The 24,460-nt window shown below is 41.6% G+C and overlaps 1 pseudogene; it reads left to right on the top strand.

Annotated features, from left to right (window-relative positions):
* Nucleotides 1-9,912: 9,912 nt before the first annotated feature.
* LOC127100745 (ankyrin repeat-containing protein At5g02620-like) lies at nucleotides 9,913-23,632 on the top strand (annotated as a pseudogene).
* Nucleotides 23,633-24,460: the final 828 nt, after the last annotated feature.

Below are 24,460 nucleotides of genomic sequence, written 5' to 3'. Positions count from 1 at the left end.
CAAACTCTATGTTAGTTGGATATTGTGATGCTGATTGGGCTGATAGTGTTAATGATAGGAAAAGTACCTTTGGGGGATGTTTCTTCTTAGGAAATAATTTGATTTCATGGTTCAGCAAGAAACAAAATTGTGTATCCCTATCCATTGCTGAAGCTGAGTACATAGCAGCAGACAGCAACTGCTCTCAACTAATGTGGATGAAATAAATATTGACAGAATACAATGTCACACAAGATTTCATGACATTATTCTGTGACAACTTGAGTGCTATTAATATCTCTAAAAATCCTTTTCAGCACAGTAGAACTAAACATGTTAACATCGGGCATCATTTTATCAGAGAACTTGTCGAAGACAAATTCATAACACTTGAGCATGTCAGCACGGAGAATCAGCTTGCATATACCTTTACCAAAGCCTTGGATGCAAGCCAATTTGAAAAATTAAGAGGGAGATTTGGGATTTATGTTAATGAGCATTTATAACAACTACAACTAATTAAGTGTGTCAGATAAGAGCATATATCTCATCATTACACTAGACACGCTTACCTAAACCCCATACCTCATTGTGTACCCATTTGGACAAAACTTCACTACCTTTTCAACTCAAATGCCTCACTCCCCTACAATCATATGGGCTCTCTCTCTCTTAAAAACCTTTCCATATTCCATCTTCCTCAAGCGTCTACCAACATGTCTCAACATTCTTCACCCACTCACATGTATGTCCTAGATGAAACCAGTGGATCCTCCTCACCATTGTCTAGGGAAAATGCACATTTTCAAATGATCAACCTGGCAGATCTGATTCTGGACATTGCCCCCCTGTCCACGGTTCATCCCCCTCCTCAGAAGAAAGTTACACCGTCTGTGTCAAAAGTTATCAATACTTCTGGTAAGTCTTCTGGACCCATAATCCCCAGTAAAGATAAGAATACAGTTGAAGAAGAATCTAGGCTTAAAGGGTCTAGACTTAGAAACCCTAGCATGTATGCTGACGACCCTGTAAATCCCATGGCAGCAGAAAGAAGTGCAACTGATAAGGAACTTAGGAAGTTTTTTACATCTGTTTTGAAGGAAGTAAACTCTGGTGTTTTCCTAGATGTTCAAACATCTTTGGCAAAATACCCAAGCCCTAACAATGACTCAAGGGAAAAAGCTGATGAAAATGTTCCTAACCATGTTGCTCGTGAGAGAAGAAGTAAGAAGAAAGTAAAGCTTGTTGTCAATGTTGAAGAACTTACCTTTGATGAAGAACCCCTTACAAACATTGTTACTCCCAGTATTGCAAAGAGATTGCAGAGGTGTAAAGGAAAGATTGTTGCTTTTGAAGATTCTCCCTCCAGGGAAGTAAAGAGAAAAGTTGATGGGTTGAAAGGAACTCCTTCTAGAAGCTCCACAGGAAAATCACCTGTTAGACCCACTAGGTCTTGGAGTAAAGTTGTTACCCCTACTAAAAAGAGGAAATTTGTCTTCTCTAGTGAATCTGAGTTTGATGTTGCATAGGATGTCTAGGACATCACCCCTATAAAGAGATCTGCTAACAAGAAACCTCATGACGCTAGGTCCAAAGCTCCACTGGACAATGCTTCTTTACATTATGTGAAGAATACAGAAAAGTGGAAGTATGTCATTCAGAGAAAGGTAGCTCTAGAAAGAGAATTGGAGAAGGATGCCCTTAAGTGTAATGAGGTCATGGAACTGATAGAAGTTGTTGGGCTAATGAAGACGGTCACACACTTTGGACAATGTTATGAAAACTTAGTAAAGGAGTTTGTGGTGACTATCCCTGGTGGATGTGATAATAAGAAGAGTGATGACTATGGTAAAGTATATGTGAGAGTAAATGTTGTAACATTCTCCCCATCTGTGATCAACAAGTTCCTAGGTGTAGCGGTAAATTCATGACCATTGAGCTATTGGTTAACACAATGTCAATAAAACTAGAGTCGCCACCATGCTTTTATTGTTTCCAAAGGAAAAAGGCAAAAGTACGAACAAAACCCAAGGATAAGAAGTTTTCAAATAAAAAATAATAAAATGTCAGAGATTATAGGTAAGGGGGTTACACAGAGGGAAGGTATTAACACCTAAAATGTCCTTGGTACTCCTAGGGAGCCCTTTTTGTGTGTAAGTGTTTTAGTTGAAAAAGATGTTTGTTTTAAAAATAGAATGAGGGGATGAGAAAAGAATTCATTATTTACATTTTGTATTTGACAAGACCTTTGGTCTTATTCATACGTACCAACATAAAATGAGGGATCAAAACCTCGTAGTTCATGGTAAAAATTTCAAAGGTGGGTGGATTGATTTTAACAAAAGCTTAAAGATCTTTTGTTATCAAATGGAGAATACTCAACCAAATATCCACCGACAATGAGAGCTTTATAACATTTAAGAGGTAGGGCTCCAACTTGGATTCAATCAACAAGTATGCCACTAACCCCTAATAAATGGAAAGTCTTACACTTTACATATCATGGAATGGGAGAATTATATCTCAACCAAAGATAACTCAAATCTAAATGCTTTCTTTTGAAAAGTTTAAAAGAAAAGGCACAAAGTGGCCAAAATGATTAGATGAGGTTGTTAGATCTTTTTTGTATTTTTGAAAATAAAGTCAATATGATTAAGTCCATTTACAAATTCGATTTAAGAAAATAGTTTGTAAATCAATGGCATAAGGCTAAGGTTTCTACTCATTAAAACAAGTCTAAGTTGAAAACAACAAGCAAAGAAGTTTTGAAAATGAGAGGGATATTTTGAAATTAAAGAAGAATGAGGATATGAAGGAACTATCCTAGATAAGATTTAAAATTTTAGAGTTGAAAAGATCTAACCATGGGAAGTATCCACAAGACAATAATATCAGATAGAAACCCATTTCCTTTGGATTGTCAAGCAAGCAACAAAAACGATAATCATCCAAGCAATTAATAAGAAGACCAAATGGTATCAAATAAATATGACTAAACATCCAAGCAAGCACTCGAAAGCAAGCAATCTTCAATGTCCTTTAGATGTATTAGATAAGATATCCCTTGAAACATACTCAAAGAGAAATTGTTAAATAATATCAATAAGATTAAAATAACAGCTTAGACACAAAGAAAGAGTGTATCAGATAAACCAAAGGAGTTTCTCTAGCTTGTATCGAATGAATGGCATTGGCCAAGGTATCTCAGTCTCAAATTAATGGCATTGGCCAAGTTTCTTCCATAGCTCAGGGATGTTGTCTACTCTAAGTCCACATGTCCAAAACAAGTCACAGACAGAGGTCCAACAATCCACCAATATATTTTTTAAGGTTTTTGTTGGTATTAAGCGTTTTAAGGTCCTAATACCATACACAAAACAAGATCACAAGCACAAATATGTCACAAGCACACAATATGGCTCAAGTGAGCAAAATGAAAATGACTGAAACATAAATAATTTGCATGAATGTAAATGACAATGAATGATAAAGTGCAAGAATTTAAATTGGTTTAAAGTAAATAACACTAAAATAAAGTCAATATAAAAGATATGTTAGTGAATGTTAGTGGAAGAAGAAAAGATATTTAAGTAATTTTTTGGAGAACACTCAACCATCCACTCACAAGCATAAAGATATGAACCTATGCATCATTTATGAGAAGGGCTCCAACTTGGATAAATCAACAAGTATGCCACTAGATCTCACAAATGAATAGGAGCAAAATCTTCACACAATACCATGAGGAATAGGATACTGATAATCTCACTTACAAAAATGTTATTGCGTTTGGGACAAATTTAGCGTTATGTTAAAAAATCGTAATTGGACTTATGTAGAAGTCAGAGTTATCTTAGGACAGTCAATAATAATATTGGTGTTAATGCATTCTAGAGACAAGGTATAAAGACCAAGCTCCTAAAGTATACCACACACAAAAATAAGAGGGGATTGATCTATCTCAATCAAGCTCATGTTAATTCATCTGACACAAGGTCATTGATAAATCAACTAGCATTTGATCCATGAGAAATCATTGGCCAATAAGGGATTAAGTAAGAAATGTGATGAAGATGAAAGTATGAAGTGAAAGAGATCCCAAATTGGTCAAGGGATGAACCTCACTTGATCAATAACCTTTCATTCATCTTGAGGGATGAAGTTCAAACTTCATCAACCCCCTAAATCCAATGGTATTGACCAAGTCAAGGTCCAATTCAACCAAGACCAAGGCCAAACAGATGTTGAGTCAACATAAAGTCAATAAAATAGATCAACACAATATTAAGGCAATTAAAACAATTTAAATCATATTTTAAAATGAAGAAAATACTTTTTAAAAGGGAAAAAACCTAAAATTCTTTCAAATCACCAAAGAAATGACCGAGGGATTTATCATAGGTCAAACAAGGTCAAAGGACCATTGACTAATTTTTTTGGCATTTTTGAAAAGTCAGAAGCATTTAAAAATCAATTAAAACAAGTCAAAAATCACAAAATTCACTAAAAATATCAAACTAAATCCAAAAACTAATTTTAATACAGAAATGGGAAGAGAAAATTGGTTGTGAAATTTTGGTGGTGGTACCATAATTTTTGGATTAAAACTGACATTATAGTGAATTTTGTAAGAAAATGTTATTTAATAAATCAATTTGAAAAATAAAACAAATCAGAAAAGCAAGGGTCATCAGATCTCCCTTATTAATTGAGGTGGCAGATCTGATGCCACACGCGCGCTATCCACCAAGGTCTATAGTCAATGTGTGCACATAGATGGTATTTAAGATCAATGGACTAGATTAGAACGTAGGGACAAGATCTAAGGGTGTGGGATGATCTAGCACACTGTCGCAACCCGAAAAATACGGTATGCGAAAAAAACAACCGGCGAAAGAAAAATGACAGAAGAGTCGCCACCGTGCGTTATTTATCCCAAAGGAGGGAAAGGAAACGCTCGAAGTAAACCTGGAGAAAAGGAAAGGAAAAGACAAGGTCTCGCAACCAAATCTTGGGTTCGGGAGTCGATTATGCGAAGGGAAGGTATTAGCACCCCTACGCATCCGTAGTACTCTACGGGATCCACTCTTGTTGTTTCTTGTCTAAAGGGTGTGTGTTTATCTAATGTACTATTTACTAAAAGGGTCAAGAGAAAAATGACTCGCACGGATATCGCATCCATTGCATACGTATCTCATCTGGAATGAGAATCAGAGTCTTCGTAGCTAGGCTACCTATGGGTGAAAGAGATGTGTGCTTGCTAAGACGTCGCGTCTTATGCCTACGTATCTCGTCGGGAATGAGAATCAGAGCAAAACGTAGTTCAGCTAACTACGGGAATAAAGGGTCTCGATTGCAACTAGGGCAAGAGAAAAGGAAAGTCTCAATCGCAACGAGGGCGAGAGAAAGGATCGCAACGAGGGCGAAAGAAAACAAGGATTAGTTTGTTAGTTGTTAGTCAAACTCGGCAAGACGTCGCATCTTGTGCCTACGTATCTCATCTGAACATGAGAATCAGAGTTGCCGTAGTTCGGCTCACACACGCAAACAAACACAGGCAAAGGCAAACGTGGAGCCTGACTGCCAATCACTGGACTTACATCAGCATCCGAACCAAACACACACAAAAGGGGCAAACGTGGAGCCCGACTGCCAATCACTGGACTTACATCAGCATCCGAACCCAACAAAACCACACTGGAACCCGAATGCCACTTGATGGACTTACATCAGCTTCCAAGCACACAACAACCAAACAAGTTAATAGGGAGTCGGGAACTCGAGCCTATAACTGTCAAGCACACACAAAAAGAAAAAAGAAAGGTGCCCGGAGTGGTCTCGCACGACCACCTGCCTACATACCTTGTCTGGAACAAGGATCAGGGCGATGTAGTTCCCCTACATAGGGGTTGCCATCTGAACATGGACTTACAAAGGAGGACACCAGTTGTGTCAAAGGAGAGTGGGCGATGTGTTCACGTCCTAGCAGTAGGTGTCGCAGCTCGCTGAATCGAGTCTTAGGCAGTTACCTCTTTGCAATAGAACGGACTACATGCCACAAGATCGGAGACGCTCGGAAAGGTCTAAAAGAAATGGGGAAGCTCTGCCCTATAGTTGTCATGCAATGTGTACTTAAGTGTTAGGATTTACAAATGGGAATATCTACCTAAGGTTAGCATGCAAAGAATATGGGAATTCTACCTATGTTATCATACAAAGGGTTCTATCTAATGGGTGCTACCTAATCGGAACGAGAATCGACGAATGGAGCAAGGAGAAGTGTTAGGGATAAAGGTAGATGGCGATGCATGAAGCAATCGACTTACAAGGTTGATGGCGATGCATAGAGCAATAGACTTACAAGGTTGATGGCGATGCATAAAGCAATCGACTTACAAGGTTGATGGCGATGCATAAAGCAATCGACTTACAAAAGGGTGGATGAATACGTGCTGGTTCTGTTAGGTTTTAAAAAAAATGATTACTCGACGTTGGATCGAGGTTTTGGTCTTGTTTTGAAATGGTTATCGGGTGTTCATTTTATTTCTTGTATTAACAGATGAATAAAGAATGAAAGAGTATTATACATTTCATGGGAGAGGGATACATTTGTTATGAATGGGGGTTGACATGGCAATCAAGCAATATAAATATATGCTTCAAACACCATACAAGTAGGCCACAGTTAATCAAACAAGTAAGATATAAACAAGTATATAATCGAATCAAATAATCAAAGAATGAAATAATGAAACAATAAACAATGTATGAGTGTAAGTGCAAGGGAACCGGCTCATTGTAAGAAAGCCCAAGAGTAAGCTATGTGAGGTTGATGGCGATGCTTAAAAAGCAATCGACTTACAAGGGTGTAAAAAATGGGCTCGATATTAAATCGAGAAAAGTATGATTTTTTATAGTTTGAAAAAATGGTTTTTGAACTATGCATTTACTAACAAATGAAATTATAATAGACATAAAAAAAGATATTAACAAAATACTAAAAGAATAAAAAATGCTAAAAAGAAAAAATAATATAACTAAGAGAAATAAAAAATGCCAAAAAGATGCCACACATGAGTGTTGAACCCACCCCACTCAAGAATATGCACACTGCCCTTCTCCACCAGACCACTCAGGATTATTTAATATTTTGATGCTACTTTAAATATATGAACCGGGATAAAAAATAAAAAAAAATTAAGAACAATAAAAGAAAATACTAACATATAAACATTTTTATGGTTTTTACCTCTGTTAAAAAAAACAAATTAAATTAAATAAAAAGGAATTAGAAAAAAATTAAAAAAAAGAAAAGAACGAAATGGAGACGACGAAGCAGGAACTCGTCTTCCTTCCACCTCTCCCCAACCTCACGAACTCCCTCAAGCTCAGAGAAACCTCTCCCTCTCAACGTAGCCGCTTCCGTCTCTCTCAACACTGCGCCTCTCATGACTCAACAGTCGCGTCTCTCTCAATTTCACTCACACCCAAAACCCCTTAATCGCATTTCAGCAAAGTCTCTATCAACAAACACACGAAAATGATAAAAGGAAAAAGGAAGAATTCTCACAAAGTGTCACGGCGGCGATGAAAGGCGTGAAGAAGTTGGCCTCCCAATCCAGGTATTCGATTTTGGGACTTTAGGGTTTCGGTTGAGATTTTCGCCTCCAAGTTTTTCTGTGAACAGTGGCAGCCTCTAACCTTTAGAAATTAGGGTTTTCTTTGCTTCAGATTTTTGCCTCTAGGTCTCTGTTGTTCTCTCTAGGGTTTTGTTCTTACTGATTCCTCCCTTTTTATAATCCCATTGCTAGGGTTTGGATGAGATCAAAAGAGTATGGAATTGGAAGTGCTTTCTTTTTTGTGCTGCTCTGTTGTCTATCCCACTTTGGTGTTTGCTCTGAAAAAGGTAACATGTACCTTGTACTTCTTCTGTGAAAAATGTTTCATTTTGTTGCTTGTGAATTTTTACCATCTTACTGAGTTGTTGTGATTTTACTGCAGTGAATTTTCTTGCAACTTTGAGGCTTCTGTTAACAACACTCAACCTTGCAAGAGTAGCTTGTTTCTCCATGTGAAAACTTCACTGTTGGTAAGAAACAAATTCACCACTGTAACTCACTTGAATATATGTTTTCTCTTTTTTGGAATTGGACTGATTTTGGTGTGTTGTTGTATGCTGCAGGACATGGTTGTTGGTGATGCTGCAGAAGGCATTGCCTTGGTTCATGTTGCACCTTGCATTGGTTTTGTTGGCAATATTGAACCAATGTATTGAATTGGTCTTGCTGCAGGGTATGGATTTGTCAATTGCTGGTTTCTATCAATGTATGTTGTGCACAGCTAGTTCCAGTTGTAGTTTGACTCTCCTCATATGATGCAGGTAAGGCCAAAGTTAAGCTGGAAATAGCCAGGGTTTGGAGGTGGTTGTGGAGTTCTCCATTTGGCAAGAAAAAATGTCCATTGAGGTAAGTGTACATGCTATTGGTTGCTGCATTGACTCAAACCAAGGTTTGTGATGCTTGCTGCAGCCTTGTATTGTGGCAGGTCAAACCGGACTTAGTTAGGCTACTGCTTGGTCGAAGTTTTGATGGCTTAAATTAAAGTTTTCATGTGTTGTTTGCTGCAGGATTGATACCAGTTGAGATGGTCAAAACCAAATGCCATGTAGTTAGCAGCCTATGCATCCTTGGTCTATTTCTGTTCAAGACCCTATGGTAATATACTGATTTTACAAGCCAATGTCATGTATGTCTGATCTTGCCAATCCACTGCCTGGTATGGCCTCATCTATGTTTGCTGTCAAATGACCGAACCTGTGCCCCTCAAAATAAGCAGTAGCCCACAGACGAGGTGGAACTCTTCGAATCCAAAACGCAACATCTTGTGATACCTCTTCGATTTCCAAAATTTTACGGAAGCTATCACTCAAGTGGCGCATGCAAAATCCATGGAAAGCGGTAGGAAAACATGCCTCAACCCCATCCACAATTCCTTGCTGTCTATCTGACAAAATAGTAAGCCTTGGCATGTTTTCAGTATTAACCTCAAGCAGGTTATGAAGTTCAGTCAGAAACCACGTCCAATTATCATCATTCTCCTCGTCAACAACACCAAACGCAAGAGGAAAGAGAGCCCCATCACCATCAAATCCGGTAGCAAAAGGTAATGTACCAAGATACTTGCTCTTCAGATATGTTCTATCAAGCCCCAAGAGTGGCCGTCAGGCATTCAAAAAGCCATATATAGATGCTTGAAAAGAACTGAATAGACGTTGGAAACAATTATCAGTTGGATTTCCATGAACAGCTGCAATACTGCCCGGGTTTGTGCGTTTCATTTTCAGATAATGCCAACAGCATCAATTTTTTTGAACAGTAAAGAGTTGTTCCTTTCACTTGAAGACAATATTGCAGAATGCCGCTGGAAACAAATTCATAAGCAAGAATCTATTGTATGTGATATGAACTTGTGTGGGAAAACGACAAGAGAAGTTGCCTTCAAGTTGGTCTTAATTGCTGAATTCAATGTTGATAAAATATTTTGGTGGCAAACCTTGTCCATTTGATAAGTGAAGACAAATGCTTAATCAATGGACCCGCAGGAGCAGCGTGAGCTTGAAAATGGAGAGAGAAAGTGGAAGCAAGTAGAATGAGAGCATAGGAGAGTAGATAGTGAGTTGTCATGATGAAGAAGCTATGGCAAGTGAACTCTTCTTCTTCTTCTTCAATTGCCACAAACACAGCTGCAAAACACTCTTTGCATCTCTCTCTCTAAAAAGTGCTTTTTCTGTGAGTAACTTTTTTAACTTTGTTTTAGCATTTTCGCGGAAAGTGAGTTTTTTCCTTTTCTGCAGGATTTATACATGTTGGACTCAGTTGTGCATGCTTCCACTGCAGGTTTTGGTTCAAATAAGGCTTGGCGGTTGTTGTCCACTGTAGGGTCTAAAGCAAAGGTGGTGGTGTGCTGTATAGGTTACAGGGTGTCCTTTACATTCTGCGGCAAGAGCAGGAGATATGGCTTCTTTGAAGGGCACGGTGGATGGTGCTGAAGAGGGTAAACTGCGTGAAGTGTTTGCAAAGCAGAATCAAGGTGGAGAAACGGCACTTTATGTTGCTGCTGAGTATGGTTATGTCGATATGGTTAGGGAGATGATTCAGTATTATGATCTTGCTGATGCTGGAATTAAAGCGAGAAATGGTTTTGATGCACTTCATATTGCTGCTAAACAAGGGGATTTAGATATAGTGAAGATCCTAATGGAAGCTCATTCTGAACTGGCAATGACTGTGGATCCATCCAACACTACAGCCTTACACACAGCTGCAACACAAGGGCACACTGAGATAATGAAATTTCTATTAGAAACAGGCAGTAGCTTGGCAGCCATAGCTAGAAGTAATGGCAAAAAAGCTTTACATTCTGCTGCAAGAAACGGACATTTGGAGGTAGTGAAAGCGATTCTCGAGAAGGAGCCTGGTGTTGTAACAAAAACTGATAAAAAGGACAAACGGCACTTCATATGGCGGTGAAGGGACAAAGTCTTGTGGTGGTAGAGGAGTTGATAAAAGCAGATCCATCAACAATAAACATGGTCGATAATAAGGGCAATACGGCATTGCATATAGCTACCAGGAAAGGTAGAACTCAGATTACTAAGTTGATACTTGGGCAGAGTGAAACAGATGGCATGGCAATAAACAAAAGTGGCGAAACAACATTAGACACAGCTGAGAAAACAGGAAACTCCGAAGTTGGGTTGACTTTGGTCAAAGTTGACCAAAAAGTCAACTGTTGACCAAAGTCAACAATTGGTCAAAAGTGTCAAATTTTTTTGTATTTTCCTTGTAAATAGAATTCAATGGACTATTATGGGTGAATTTAGGGTTTAAAGAATTTGGGTTGACTTTGGTCAAAGTTGACCAAAAAGTCAACTGTTGACCAAAGTCAACAGTTGGTCAAAAATGCCAAATTTTGTATTTTTTTTGTATGGACTCATATGTACTGGTTTAAACAACGACATGAAATAAATTTAAATGGATTAACAAATGGTTGAAATTGGTTTCACAATTGGCTTGAATGTTTGACTTTTGCAAAGAAAAATAACTTGAAATAATGTACATGAACAAGACCATGAAATGATACCACAAGACTAGGGTTTTGACAAAGTATCCATGAACCAAATAACATGACTAGCAAGTGGCTTGAAACACAAGAAGCAATATTGTTCAGATGACCCAGACCATAGAGGTATCCACAATCACAACACCATGACTTTGGATCAAAACCAATCCTCATGTAAAACCAAAGTTAGGTTAGGCCAAGCATGCCAAACAAACATAAAAAATTCAGGAGCAAAATCGGGGTGCTATTCTTGGAAGATTCAGTATTTGGTGGATTGACATCCAGTACTCCATCATGTCCTCAGATAGATCCCCAGCAGAGTCGCCAGCTGTCGCAGCCTGAAAAATACAGAGGTGCGAAAAAACAACCGGCGAGAAAGAAATGACAGAAGAGTCGCCACCGTGCGTTATTTATCCCAAAGGAGGGAAAGGAAACGCTCGAAGTAAACCTGGAGAAAGGAAAGGAAAAGACAAGGTCTCGCAACCAAATCTTGGGTTCGGGAGTCGATTATGCGAAGGGAAGGTATTAGCACCCCTACGCATCCGTAGTACTCTACGGGATCCACTCTTGTTGTTCTTGTCTAAAGGGTGTATGTTTATCTAATGTACTATTTACTAAAAGAAGGGGTCAAAGAAAAATGACTCGCACGGATGTCGCATCCACTGCATACGTATCTCATCTGGAATGAGAATCAGAGTCTTCGTAGCTCGGGTACCTAAGGGTTAAGGAGATGTGTGCTCGCTAAGACATCGCGTCTTATGCCTACGTATCTCATCGGGAATGAGAATCAGAGCAAAACGTAGTTCGGCTAACTACGGGAATAAGGGTCTCGATTGCAACTAGGGCAAGAGAAAAGGAAAGGTCTCGATCGCAACGAAGGCGAGAGAAAGGATCGCAACGAGGGCGAAAACAAGCAAGGATTAGTTGTTAGTCGTTAGTCAAACTCGGCAAGACATCGCATCTTGTGCCTACGTATCTCATCTGGATATGAGAATCAGAGTTGCCGTAGTTCGGCTCACGCACGCCGAACAAAACAAGACACCTACACACAAAAAGGTGGCAAACATGGAGCCCGACTGCCAATCACTGGACTTACATCAACATCCGAACCAAAACACACACAAAAGGGCAAACATGGAGCCCGACTGCCAATCACTGGACTTACATCAGCATCCGAACCAAAACACACACAAAAGGGCAAACATGGAGCCCGACTGCCAATCATTGGACTTACATCAGCATCCGAACCAAAACACACACAAAAGAAAAAGAAAGGTGCCCGGAGTGGTCTCGCACGACCACCTGCCTACATACCTCGTCTGGAACAAGGATCAGGGCGATGTAGTTCCCCTACATAGGGGTTGCCATCTGAACATGGACTTACAAAGGAGGACACCAGTTGTGTCAAAAGAGAGTGGGCAATGTGTTCACGCCCTGGCAGTAGGTGTCGCAGCTCGCTGAATCGAGTCTTAGGCAGTTACCTCTTTGCAATAGGACGGACTACATGCCACAGGATCGGAGACGCTCGGAAAGGTCTAGAAGTGGGGGATAACAATCGAAAGATTTGACCAAAGAGTGCACGAGATATATCATCTATAGCCGTTAAAACGTAGATAATACACTCGCATGGAAGATTATCCATAACCGGGTTGCAGGTTGTTAAATGAATAATCGACCGAAAAGAAAGGTATCAGGGTACCAGGACCAGGCATGCAAAAGATGACCAATCAAAAGAGGATAAAGTTGCTAACTCGGAGCAAATACCCAAAAGAAAGGGGAAGACCCACTGGGGACAATACTGCTTGATCAAGGCAAGTATCCAGAGGGGAAAAGAGTATCAATACCGCAAGCTGGATACTGATAACTGCAAGGAGGGGATTACATCTACCGGTTTGTAGGCAGAAAACCACAGAAAGGTAGCCAGTCATCGATAGGATGAGCACAAAAGGGTTAACTCTGCTAGGGGACGAAAGTGGGATTTTACAACTACCAGTTAGTAGGTAGAAAACCACAAGGATAGGACTTACAACTACCGGTTTGTTGGTAGAAGCCACAAATTCCGCTGAGGATGAGATGAATGAGTGTCGGTTAGTGAGCGACTATTCATTTATGCCCCAGGGAAGCACGGGAGACAGCCAACAGGAAGCCAATTTAGGATCGATCCAAAAAGGCAGACTGAAACAGGACTCATCCTAATGAGGAAAGAACTCAATAGGGAACACCCATCCCATTATGGAGGGAACGGAAGCAACCGTCATCCACGAGGATATAACTCAGTGGGGAGCGCAGAAGGAATGGTGGACATTTTCTGCTTAAGGGGTCGACTCTATATGGAGAGATCAGACACGCCCACATATGCTAGGGGAATTGAACCAAGCTTGCAAAATGATGCCAACTTCGGGGAGCAACATTGCTGGGGATACCCACTCAACTAAGGAGTCACTTGTTGGGAAAACACCAACTTCTCAACCATGCTGATGAACCCAATTCTGAAGCCGATCCAATGGCGCGATGCTAAACTCTTTCCAACAACCCAATCTCGGCTGGTCACCACGGCCTAGGGCTAATGGACATGTTTGCAATGTTGATGCATGAGTTTTTTTCTTGTTTTACACAATGCCCCATGATCATGGAAATGCTATGCACTAATGATGCAATATGCTATGCTTATCTAAATGATGAATGCATAAACACACGTCTCCTCCAGGGACAACACCGGGGAACTCCAGGAACTGTGCTGAGGATATTATAACCATGTCAACTTCCATCCTGCTGGGGAAAGACAAACCTTGCTGGGGATGCACTCCATCGAACCCGAACTGCTTGGAGATTGCCCTGCTAGGGGAGGCAACCCATTCTTATCTCTACTGGGGATGATTTTCTCCGAACCCGATCCGCTTGGGGACCTCGCTGAGGGAAAACCATCAACACAAACCCTACTGGGAAGGCAATAACCTTCAAGCTCGCTGAGGATACGCTGATCTCAAATCTGTTAGGGAGGTAACCCTCTCACACCCACTGGGGAAATACAGCTCATTGGACACGGAACACCTGTCGAGTCGCCGAACAGCGACATCCATCGTCCACCCACAGTGTCGGCTTTCCTCTTTTGAGAACACCCAGACTCGCCTAGACTCCTCTGATTCATCCCACAAAGATCGAATTCCTGGGATTCATACAAACTTTCCGGTCCTTAGACTTTGAAGAGTCTTCTTGATTAACTTTCCAGGACTGTCGTCGTAATCCTTCACTGTCTTTTCACCGTTCAACTATCTCTTGCCCCTGCTCAGGCTCTGCAGCAGAGATCGTTAGATAAAAGCGTGCCCCAGGTATGCCCTAGGTGTTCCGATATTTCAACGCCTAAGTCACTCAAACTTCCGAATAAGATTTCCAGATTTCAACCTCATAAGCATGCATCGGAAGGGACCTCTATGTTTCAAAATGCAAATATTCTTATCAAAATAAACGGATGTTTTCGTAATCAAAACGGTAATGACACAAAAACAAAATTTATTTGACCGAACACACGCTTTATTGACTGGAATAAAAGATGGCTCACAACCGAGCAACACACAGGAAGCAAACCCTGGAAAGAGGTGATTGCGCACAAAGGGAAAAAATCTATCTTATTGGCAATGCGGAACCGTGATCTCATCGGGTTCCAACTCGGTTACACCCCATATGTCCTCAAGACTTTCCGCACTTTCTGTCTTCTGAACAAGATGCTTCCGATTGGTCTCTGTTGGAGATTCTCCAAGTCATCATGAGCACAAACGATCATGCTAGACGCAGTTGTTCGTTTCATTCCCTCTTTTGCCTGGACCGCCCTTTCGGGTTTCAGTCCACCGGGATACCCTTTTTTGCCCAAGTCGCCCTTGTGGGGTTTTCGACTTGCCGGGTGTACAGTTCTTTTCATTTATTATCCCTAACTTTTGCCCGAACCTTTCTCCTTTTTTCTTGGTTCGCCGGGATGCCCTTTTTTTGCCTGGACTCTTTTATTCTTTTTGTCCAGCGGGTCTCTTTTTTTTCACGAAGTATCTTCTAATTGCGTCCACATTCACAGGGGGTGGAAAATCCCCATCATCTGTGGTCGTCAGCAACAAGGCTCTGTCAGAGGAGACCTTTTTTGACCACGAACGGACATTCATAATCGTTTATCCACTTGCCCCACGATCGTCTTGAGGAGGAAGGATCCTTTTCAACACCACCTCTCTTCCATGCTACCCACGAGGTCGCACTTCTCGGTCAACAACACGCTTCATTTACGGGGTACAACTGCCCCATGACAAGTAACCGTCAGCCTCTTTTCTCAATCAGGCTCAATGTGTTATACCGAGTCCTTATCCACTCGCCCTTTTCTAACTTCTCATCCATCCGGACTCTTCACAATGAAATCTAACCTCCAGCAGGCAATATCACTTCCATCCCATACCGCATGAGGAAGGCGTTGCCCCAGTAGATGCACGTACCAAAGCACGACACTCAGGATACCAACTTCGTACTCAGCCACTATCATTGGTGCGTTCACATGTTATCGGGGAAGCACTAGCTCACTCTCTTTAAACTCTCCCCATCAGACATCAAAACCCGTTCGGATTCGGGGTCAGGCCCCTCCTCCGGGATCGGTCACTCTCAATCTTTCGATTCGAGTACCTCGAGATGTCCTCATCAGGGACTTCAGACTTCCTTGGTTGACAATCATCAGTGGGCTGTTGGGCGAGATAACCATACAATACCCTCCTCTTGGTTGCTTTCTAGGAGGTATACTGAATATCGTATTCAGTCGACATCACTTGCCCTCTCGCAACCCGTCCGTTCGATGCTAGCTCCTCAAGCACATACTTGATCAGATCCATTTTGGACATCCACAAGGTGGTATGAACCAGCATACACTGTCTCAATCGGCGAGCAGCCTATGCCAAAGTACATCAAGTTTTCTCGAGCAGTGAGTGTATTGTTTCACAGTTGATAAACTTTTTGCTTAGGTAAATTGCATGCTCTTTTCGACAAGACTAGTCATACTGACTCAATACGCACCTCATAGACCCTTTAAGGGCTGTCAGGTACCAGATTAGCAGTCGTTTCTTCCCCGGAAGGTATCAGAATCAGAGGTTCCTACTACTCTTCTTTTTTTTTTTTTTTTTTTTTGCAGGATCAACCTTGATTCCTCTTTCGTTCGCAACATGCCTCGGCAGCTTGCTGGGCAGCACTTCATAAGTGCGCTAATTCGAACTCAACAGTATGAGTTATCTCTACCTGTCAAACGACTTGATCCACCGGATGCCCCTCCTCTGCTTGGGACTTTGCCATCATGTCATCAACATGGCATTTGCTCTCACGATGAATCGTATCATGAAACAAAGTCACCCTAGACTTCTGATACTTGGCACCGGCCTTCTCGATACTAAACGACATCACCTTATAACCAGAAGGTGCCCCTGGCAACAGTTCAATCTGGTCTCGGCCAAGAAGCCATCCATGAAGATAAACTGAGCATTATAATCAATCCAATACCTCGTTGTGACGTACCGGGAATTCATCCTTCAGATTAGCTCAGCTCACATCTCGACAGTCCACACACATTCTCATCTTTCAGCACCGGTTTCCGCTTCCCTGGAGGACAGTCTTCTCTCCATGGTAACTCGTGCCTCCACAACATTGGTATCTTACCTTGGTGTATCTAGATACAACCGGGCGCACATATACCATCCTGTTCTTGACTTGCCTCTGAAGCGGCCTCAATATTCGCTTTCTGACCTCGGCGGTGCTTGGAGCGACAATTCTGAGCACTCCTCATGCGGTTGAATCACCTTCTCCTCTGGTTTCAACGACCCGGCTAATTCCAACAAATCACAATCTTCTTCGCCTTCTCCTTCGGCATGATAGATCGAATTGTCGAAGTCATACAAAGGTGTAACCAAATTGTTATCGATGAGATCAGGAGGGTAATCACTTTTGAGGTTGGAACGAGACAAGTTCAAAAGAAAAACGAAAAACATTGCCATTTTTATTTTTTTAAACAAACTGTAAAAAATGAAAAACAGGGAACACCGCTTTTAATCACAAAAACATCCATTTATTACTGATGCAAAACGTTGCAAAATGAAACACATGAGATGACCCTTACAATGGACCAGTACGTTTCGGGCAAAACGTATGGCTTTCATGCAAACAACAATTGAAACACAGAAATACTACACTTCCGGATGAGTGACGGTGATGCTTTTGGAGGCCTTCCAATTGCCTGGTACACACGACTTTATCCACAGCTCGAGCTCGCGGTCGCGGTCGATCTCTTCACTCACTGAACAAGCATGATCAGAATCCAGCATTCCTGCACTGACAAAGATGTACGGTGGACGACGTCCTCTGTTTGGTCTAGACGACTCTTGATCTGGATAACCAATCCCGAACATGTCTGCCTTTACCACTATGTCGATGATCCTGCCCCAACCTCGGGCCTCTTGGTTCTTCACCACCTCTAGAGCTTGTTTATAGGAAGAAATGGACAACTTCTTCTCTTTCTCGACAACAAGAGCGCTCTCCACCTGGACGGTTTCGATTGCTTGACTGGGTATTTCAAGTTTTCCAATGTCCATTTCTACTTCTTTCATCTTCTGGGTCGTGTCTCCCATCAATACACACCCCTCTGTGGCAACGGCCGCACAACCATTATCAATAACAGGGGAAACTCCATCCTGCACTAGAGGTTCTGGGACCACAGACATGGGAACCTTTAACTGATCTTCCTCAGTCATCTCCATTCCTTTCTTGACCTTTTTCGCCATCTTCATCTTTACAGGACCCTGCCTGGGTACAGGGTTGACATCCCCCTCCATGATCTGTGCCAAACTGATGATCTTGGAGTCCACCAAGTCTTGGACAACATGCCTGAAAGCCCTACAACCCTCAACACTGTGCCCGGGTGCCTCAGAATGGAACTCGCACCTGGCATTCTCATCATAGTTTGGAAGCCTCCGCTGCTGTTCTACAGGAATCAAAATCCTCGGTCGAACTAATCCCAGATCTCTCAATCTCCTGAACAAAAGGGTATAAGTCACAGGTGGTTCCTCAAACTGACGATCCTCCTTCTTCTTCCTCACCTGGATCTTAGCTCTCGGTGCCTTCTGTTGAAGTGGTGGTTGTTGCGGGAGTACAGGTGAGTTACCAACAAGAGTGGTTACAACAACAGCATAAGGATGATAACGATCCTTACTGCGTTCTTTCTTTGCTGGCACACCACTTGACTCAACCTCCTTTTTGAGCGAACCACTGTCAGAGAGTTTCTTTGCTACCGGGCCAGAGGGATTTGTTACATCGGATGATGAAGCCTTTCCCTGAACTTTCTCCTTGATCATCCAGCTCTCAATCCTTTCCAATCTCTCAGACATGGCTTTCTGCCCCAAGGCAAGCCCTTGCACAATACTGAACAATCCCCTCATCATCTCTTTCAGTTCAAGGATGTCGGCGTTGGGAAGATCCATCAGCTTGGATTTGTTGAGTCTGACTGTATGTCTGAATGGAAGAGCTATGCGTACCGGTTGACACCTACAAAACAGCAAATGGGTTAGTATGACTCACGCATGCAATGTCTATCCGTACCAGGAATATTCCTTTGATTTTGGTTTCACAGAGACAGATAATTTTTCATCAATAACATTCTGACATCTGGATATCTCTCAACCAGAATCTTAATCAAAAAGTGGACCCTGAGTACGGATAGACACGAGTTGAATGCAGATGAATGCGATGCAAATGCATGAATGCAAGTCACTGCGCCACCAAGTCATCTGAAGACCCATTCTCTGAACTAGTCACAGTCATCGGGACTAAGTCACCATAAATCCGACTTGGGGAGTTCCGAAATAAACGGAACTGGAGGTTACATCACTATCATCACAGGAACATCCACTGAACGGATGACAGTCAGATCCTCTGAACAGGTACTTTCAAATTCAACCCGGGGATCCGAAATAAACGGAACCCATTGATAAACCACGGACAGAACTCCGGCGTCCCAGAAATAAATGTCCATAAATTTGGCTGAACCAAAGTCACCATCACAGCACTACTGGCAGAAACCGTATCTGTAGAGATCAAACCCTCCCCTCACTGGTAGGTTCTAAGAACAGAAGTTTGTCAGCTTCAGCCCTTCAGTCGAGAATAATACGTTTACCACTGAAGGTTTGGCATTATTACGGGATAAAAGACCTCTGCTGACTCCCCTCAACAGGATATCCTAAAGCAAGTTCCCAGTCTCGGGGTCCTCGGATTGAGCAGCGAGAATGCGCCCACCAGAGCTAACATAATCACGTCTCGGACGAGAGGCCTCGACTGAGTTCTCGGGAAATGGTCACCAGAGTCGACGATTTCTAGAGGAATATTTGTCGTTATGGAACACCCATAGGACAGAATATATCCAAAAGAAACCTCGTCTGGAATGTGGGTCTCATGAACGACTTAACGTAGCAACATACCACGCAAGCCTCATGACTATCCACTCTAACACCTATGTGTACACTCAAGCCTGGGTAGTGGGCTTATCTCTCATAGAATAGTCCCAACCCAACAAACAAACAACCCACAGATACAGCAATCATATGTACATGAATGCAATAAGGTAAAGCAGGTAAATGCTGAAAATAAATAACTGTACAAAAGAATAAACACCCAACAAACAAGAAACCTACAAAAGCTAGGAGGGACTCGCTTAGGGAAACTAGTCCCCAGCAGAGTCGCCAGCTGTCGCAACCCGAAAAATACGGTATGCGAAAAAAACAACCGGCGAAAGAAAAATGACAGAAGAGTCGCCACCGTGCGTTATTTATCCCAAAGGAGGGAAAGGAAACGCTCGAAGTAAACCTGGAGAAAAGGAAAGGAAAAGACAAGGTCTCGCAACCAAATCTTGGGTTCGGGAGTCGATTATGCGAAGGGAAGGTATTAGCACCTCTACGCATCCGTAGTACTCTACGGGATCCACTCTTGTTGTTTCTTGTCTAAAGGGTGTGTGTTTATCTAATGTACTATTTACTAAAAGGGTCAAGAGAAAAATGACTCGCACGGATATCGCATCCATTGCATACGTATCTCATCTGGAATGAGAATCAGAGTCTTCGTAGCTCGGCTACCTATGGGTGAAAGAGATGTGTGCTCGCTAAGACGTCGCGTCTTATGCCTACGTATCTCGTCGGGAATGAGAATCAGAGCAAAACGTAGTTCAGCTAACTACGGGAATAAAGGGTCTCGATTGCAACTAGGGCAAGAGAAAAGGAAAGTCTCAATCGCAACGAGGGCGAGAGAAAGGATCGCAACGAGGGCGAAAGAAAACAAGGATTAGTTTGTTAGTTGTTAGTCAAACTCGGCAAGACGTCGCATCTTGTGCCTACGTATCTCATCTGAACATGAGAATCAGAGTTGCCGTAGTTCGGCTCACACACGCAAACAAACACAGGCAAAGGCAAACGTGGAGCCTGACTGCCAATCACTGGACTTACATCAGCATCCGAACCAAACACACACAAAAGGGGCAAACGTGGAGCCCGACTGCCAATCACTGGACTTACATCAGCATCCGAACCCAACAAAACCACACTGGAACCCGAATGCCACTTGATGGACTTACATCAGCTTCCAAGCACACAACAACCAAACAAGTTAATAGGGAGTCGGGAACTCGAGCCTATAACTGTCAAGCACACACAAAAGAAAAAAGAAAGGTGCCCGGAGTGGTCTCGCACGACCACCTGCCTACATACCTTGTCTGGAACAAGGATCAGGGCGATGTAGTTCCCCTACATAGGGGTTGCCATCTGAACATGGACTTACAAAGGAGGACACCAGTTGTGTCAAAGGAGAGTGGGCGATGTGTTCACGTCCTAGCAGTAGGTGTCGCAGCTCGCTGAATCGAGTCTTAGGCAGTTACCTCTTTGCAATAGAACGGACTACATGCCACAAGATCGGAGACGCTCGGAAAGGTCTAAAAGAAATGGGGAAGCTCTGCCCTATAGTTGTCATGCAATGTGTACTTAAGTGTTAGGATTTACAAATGGGAATATCTACCTAAGGTTAGCATGCAAAGAATATGGGAATTCTACCTATGTTATCATACAAAGGGTTCTATCTAATGGGTGCTACCTAATCGGAACGAGAATCGACGAATGGAGCAAGGAGAAGTGTTAGGGATAAAGGTAGATGGCGATGCATGAAGCAATCGACTTACAAGGTTGATGGCGATGCATAGAGCAATCGACTTACAAGGTTGATGGCGATGCATAAAGCAATCGACTTACAAGGTTGATGGCGATGCATAAAGCAATCGACTTACAAAAGGGTGGATGAATACGTGCTGGTTCTGTTAGGTTTTAAAAAAATGATTACTCGACGTTGGATCGAGGTTTTGGTCTTGTTTTGAAATGGTTATCGGGTGTTCATTTTATTTCTTGTATTAACAGATGAATAAAGAATGAAAGAGTATTATACATTTCATGGGAGAGGGATACATTTGTTATGAATGGGGGTTGACATGGCAATCAAGCAATATAAATATATGCCTCAAACACCATACAAGTAGGCCACAGTTAATCAAACAAGTAAGATATAAACAAGTATATAATCGAATCAAATAATCAAAGAATGAAATAATGAAACAATAAACAATGTATGAGTGTAAGTGCAAGGGAACCGGCTCATTGTAAGAAAGCCCAAGAGTAAGCTATGTGAGGTTGATGGCGATGCTTAAAAAGCAATCGACTTACAAGGGTGTAAAAAATGGGCTCGATATTAAATCGAGAAAAGTATGATTTTTTATAGTTTGAAAAAATGGTTTTTGAACTATGCATTTACTAACAAATGAAATTATAATAGACATAAAAAAAGATATTAACAAAATACTAAAAGAATAAAAAATGCTAAAAAGAAAAAATAATATAACTAAGAGAAATAAAAAATGCCAAAAAGATGCCACACATGAGTGTTGAACCCACCCCACTCAAGAATATGCACACTGCCCTTCTCCACCAGACCACTCAGGATTATTTAATATTTTGATGCTACTTTAAATATATGAACCGGGATAAAAAAAAAAAAAAAAATTAAGAACAATAAAAGAAAATACTAACATATAAACATTTTTATGGTTTTTACCTCTGTTAAAAAAACAAATTAAATTAAATAAAAAGAATTAGAAAAAAATTAAAAAAAAGAAAAGAACGAAATGGAGACGACGAAGCAGGAACTCGTCTTCCTTCCACCTCTCCCCAACCTCACGAACTCCCTCAAGCTCAGAGAAACCTCTCCCTCTCAACGTAGCCGCTTCCGTCTCTCTCAACACTGCGCCTCTCATGACTCAACAGTCGCGTCTCTCTCAATTTCACTCACACCCAAAACCCCTTAATCGCATTTCAGCAAAGTCTCTATCAACAAACACACGAAAATGATAAAAGGAAAAAGGAAGAATTCTCACAAAGTGTCACGGCGGCGATGAAAGGCGTGAAGAAGTTGGCCTCCCAATCCAGGTATTCGATTTTGGGACTTTAGGGTTTCGGTTGAGATTTTCGCCTCCAAGTTTTTCTGTGAACAGTGGCCGCCTCTAACCTTTAGAAATTAGGGTTTTCTTTGCTTCAGATTTTTGCCTCTAGGTCTCTGTTGTTCTCTCTAGGGTTTTGTTCTTACTGATTCCTCCCTTTTTATAATCCCATTGCTAGGGTTTGGATGAGATCAAAAGAGTATGGAATTGGAAGTGCTTTCTTTTTTGTGCTGCTCTGTTGTCTATCCCACTTTGGTGTTTGCTCTGAAAAAGGTAACATGTACCTTGTACTTCTTCTGTGGAAATGTTTCATTTTGTTGCTTGTGAATTTTTACCATCTTACTGAGTTGTTGTGATTTTACTGCAGTGAATTTTCTTGCAACTTTGAGGCTTCTGTTAACAACACTCAACCTTGCAAGAGTAGCTTGTTTCTCCATGTGAAAACTTCACTGTTGGTAAGAAACAAATTCACCACTGTAACTCACTTGAATATATGTTTTCTCTTTTTTGGAATTGGACTGATTTTGGTGTGTTGTTGTATGCTGCAGGACATGGTTGTTGGTGATGCTGCAGAAGGCATTGCCTTGGTTCATGTTGCACCTTGCATTGGTTTTGTTGGCAATATTGAACCAATGTATTGAATTGGTCTTGCTGCAGGGTATGGATTTGTCAATTGCTGGTTTCTATCAATGTATGTTGTGCACAGCTAGTTCCAGTTGTAGTTTGACTCTCCTCATATGATGCAGGTAAGGCCAAAGTTAAGCTGGAAATAGCCAGGGTTTGGAGGTGGTTGTGGAGTTCTCCATTTGGCAAGAAAAAATGTCCATTGAGGTAAGTGTACATGCTATTGGTTGCTGCATTGACTCAAACCAAGGTTTGTGATGCTTGCTGCAGCCTTGTATTGTGGCAGGTCAAACCGGACTTAGTTAGGCTACTGCTTGGTCGAAGTTTTGATGGCTTAAATTAAAGTTTTCATGTGTTGTTTGCTGCAGGATTGATACCAGTTGAGATGGTCAAAACCAAATGCCATGTAGTTAGCAGCCTATGCATCCTTGGTCTATTTCTGTTCAAGACCCTATGGTAATATACTGATTTTACAGGCCAATGTCATGTATGTCTGATCTTGCCAATCCACTGCCTGGTATGGCCTCATCTATGTTTGCTGTCAAATGACCGAACCTGTGCCCCTCAAAATAAGCAGTAGCCCACAGACGAGGTGGAACTCTTCGAATCCAAAACGCAACATCTTGTGATACCTCTTCGATTTCCAAAATTTTACGGAAGCTATCACTCAAGTGGCGCATGCAAAATCCATGGAAAGCGGTAGGAAAACATGCCTCAACCCCATCCACAATTCCTTGCTGTCTATCTGACAAAATAGTAAGCCTTGGCATGTTTTCAGTATTAACCTCAAGCAGGTTATGAAGTTCAGTCAGAAACCACGTCCAATTATCATCATTCTCCTCGTCAACAACACCAAACGCAAGAGGAAAGAGAGCCCCATCACCATCAAATCCGGTAGCAAAAGGTAATGTACCAAGATACTTGCTCTTCAGATATGTTCTATCAAGCCCCAAGAGTGGCCGTCAGGCATTCAAAAAGCCATATATAGATGCTTGAAAAGAACTGAATAGACGTTGGAAACAATTATCAGTTGGATTTCCATGAACAGCTGCAATACTGCCCGGGTTTGTGCGTTTCATTTTCAGATAATGCCAACAGCATCAATTTTTTTGAACAGTAAAGAGTTGTTCCTTTCACTTGAAGACAATATTGCAGAATGCCGCTGGAAACAAATTCATAAGCAAGAATCTATTGTATGTGATATGAACTTGT

This window comes from Lathyrus oleraceus, chromosome 1 (assembly GCF_024323335.1).
Source record: "Lathyrus oleraceus cultivar Zhongwan6 chromosome 1, CAAS_Psat_ZW6_1.0, whole genome shotgun sequence".
In the NCBI taxonomy this organism is placed as follows: Eukaryota; Viridiplantae; Streptophyta; class Magnoliopsida; order Fabales; family Fabaceae; genus Lathyrus; species Lathyrus oleraceus.
This window is presented reverse-complemented; position numbering and strand designations above follow the sequence as displayed.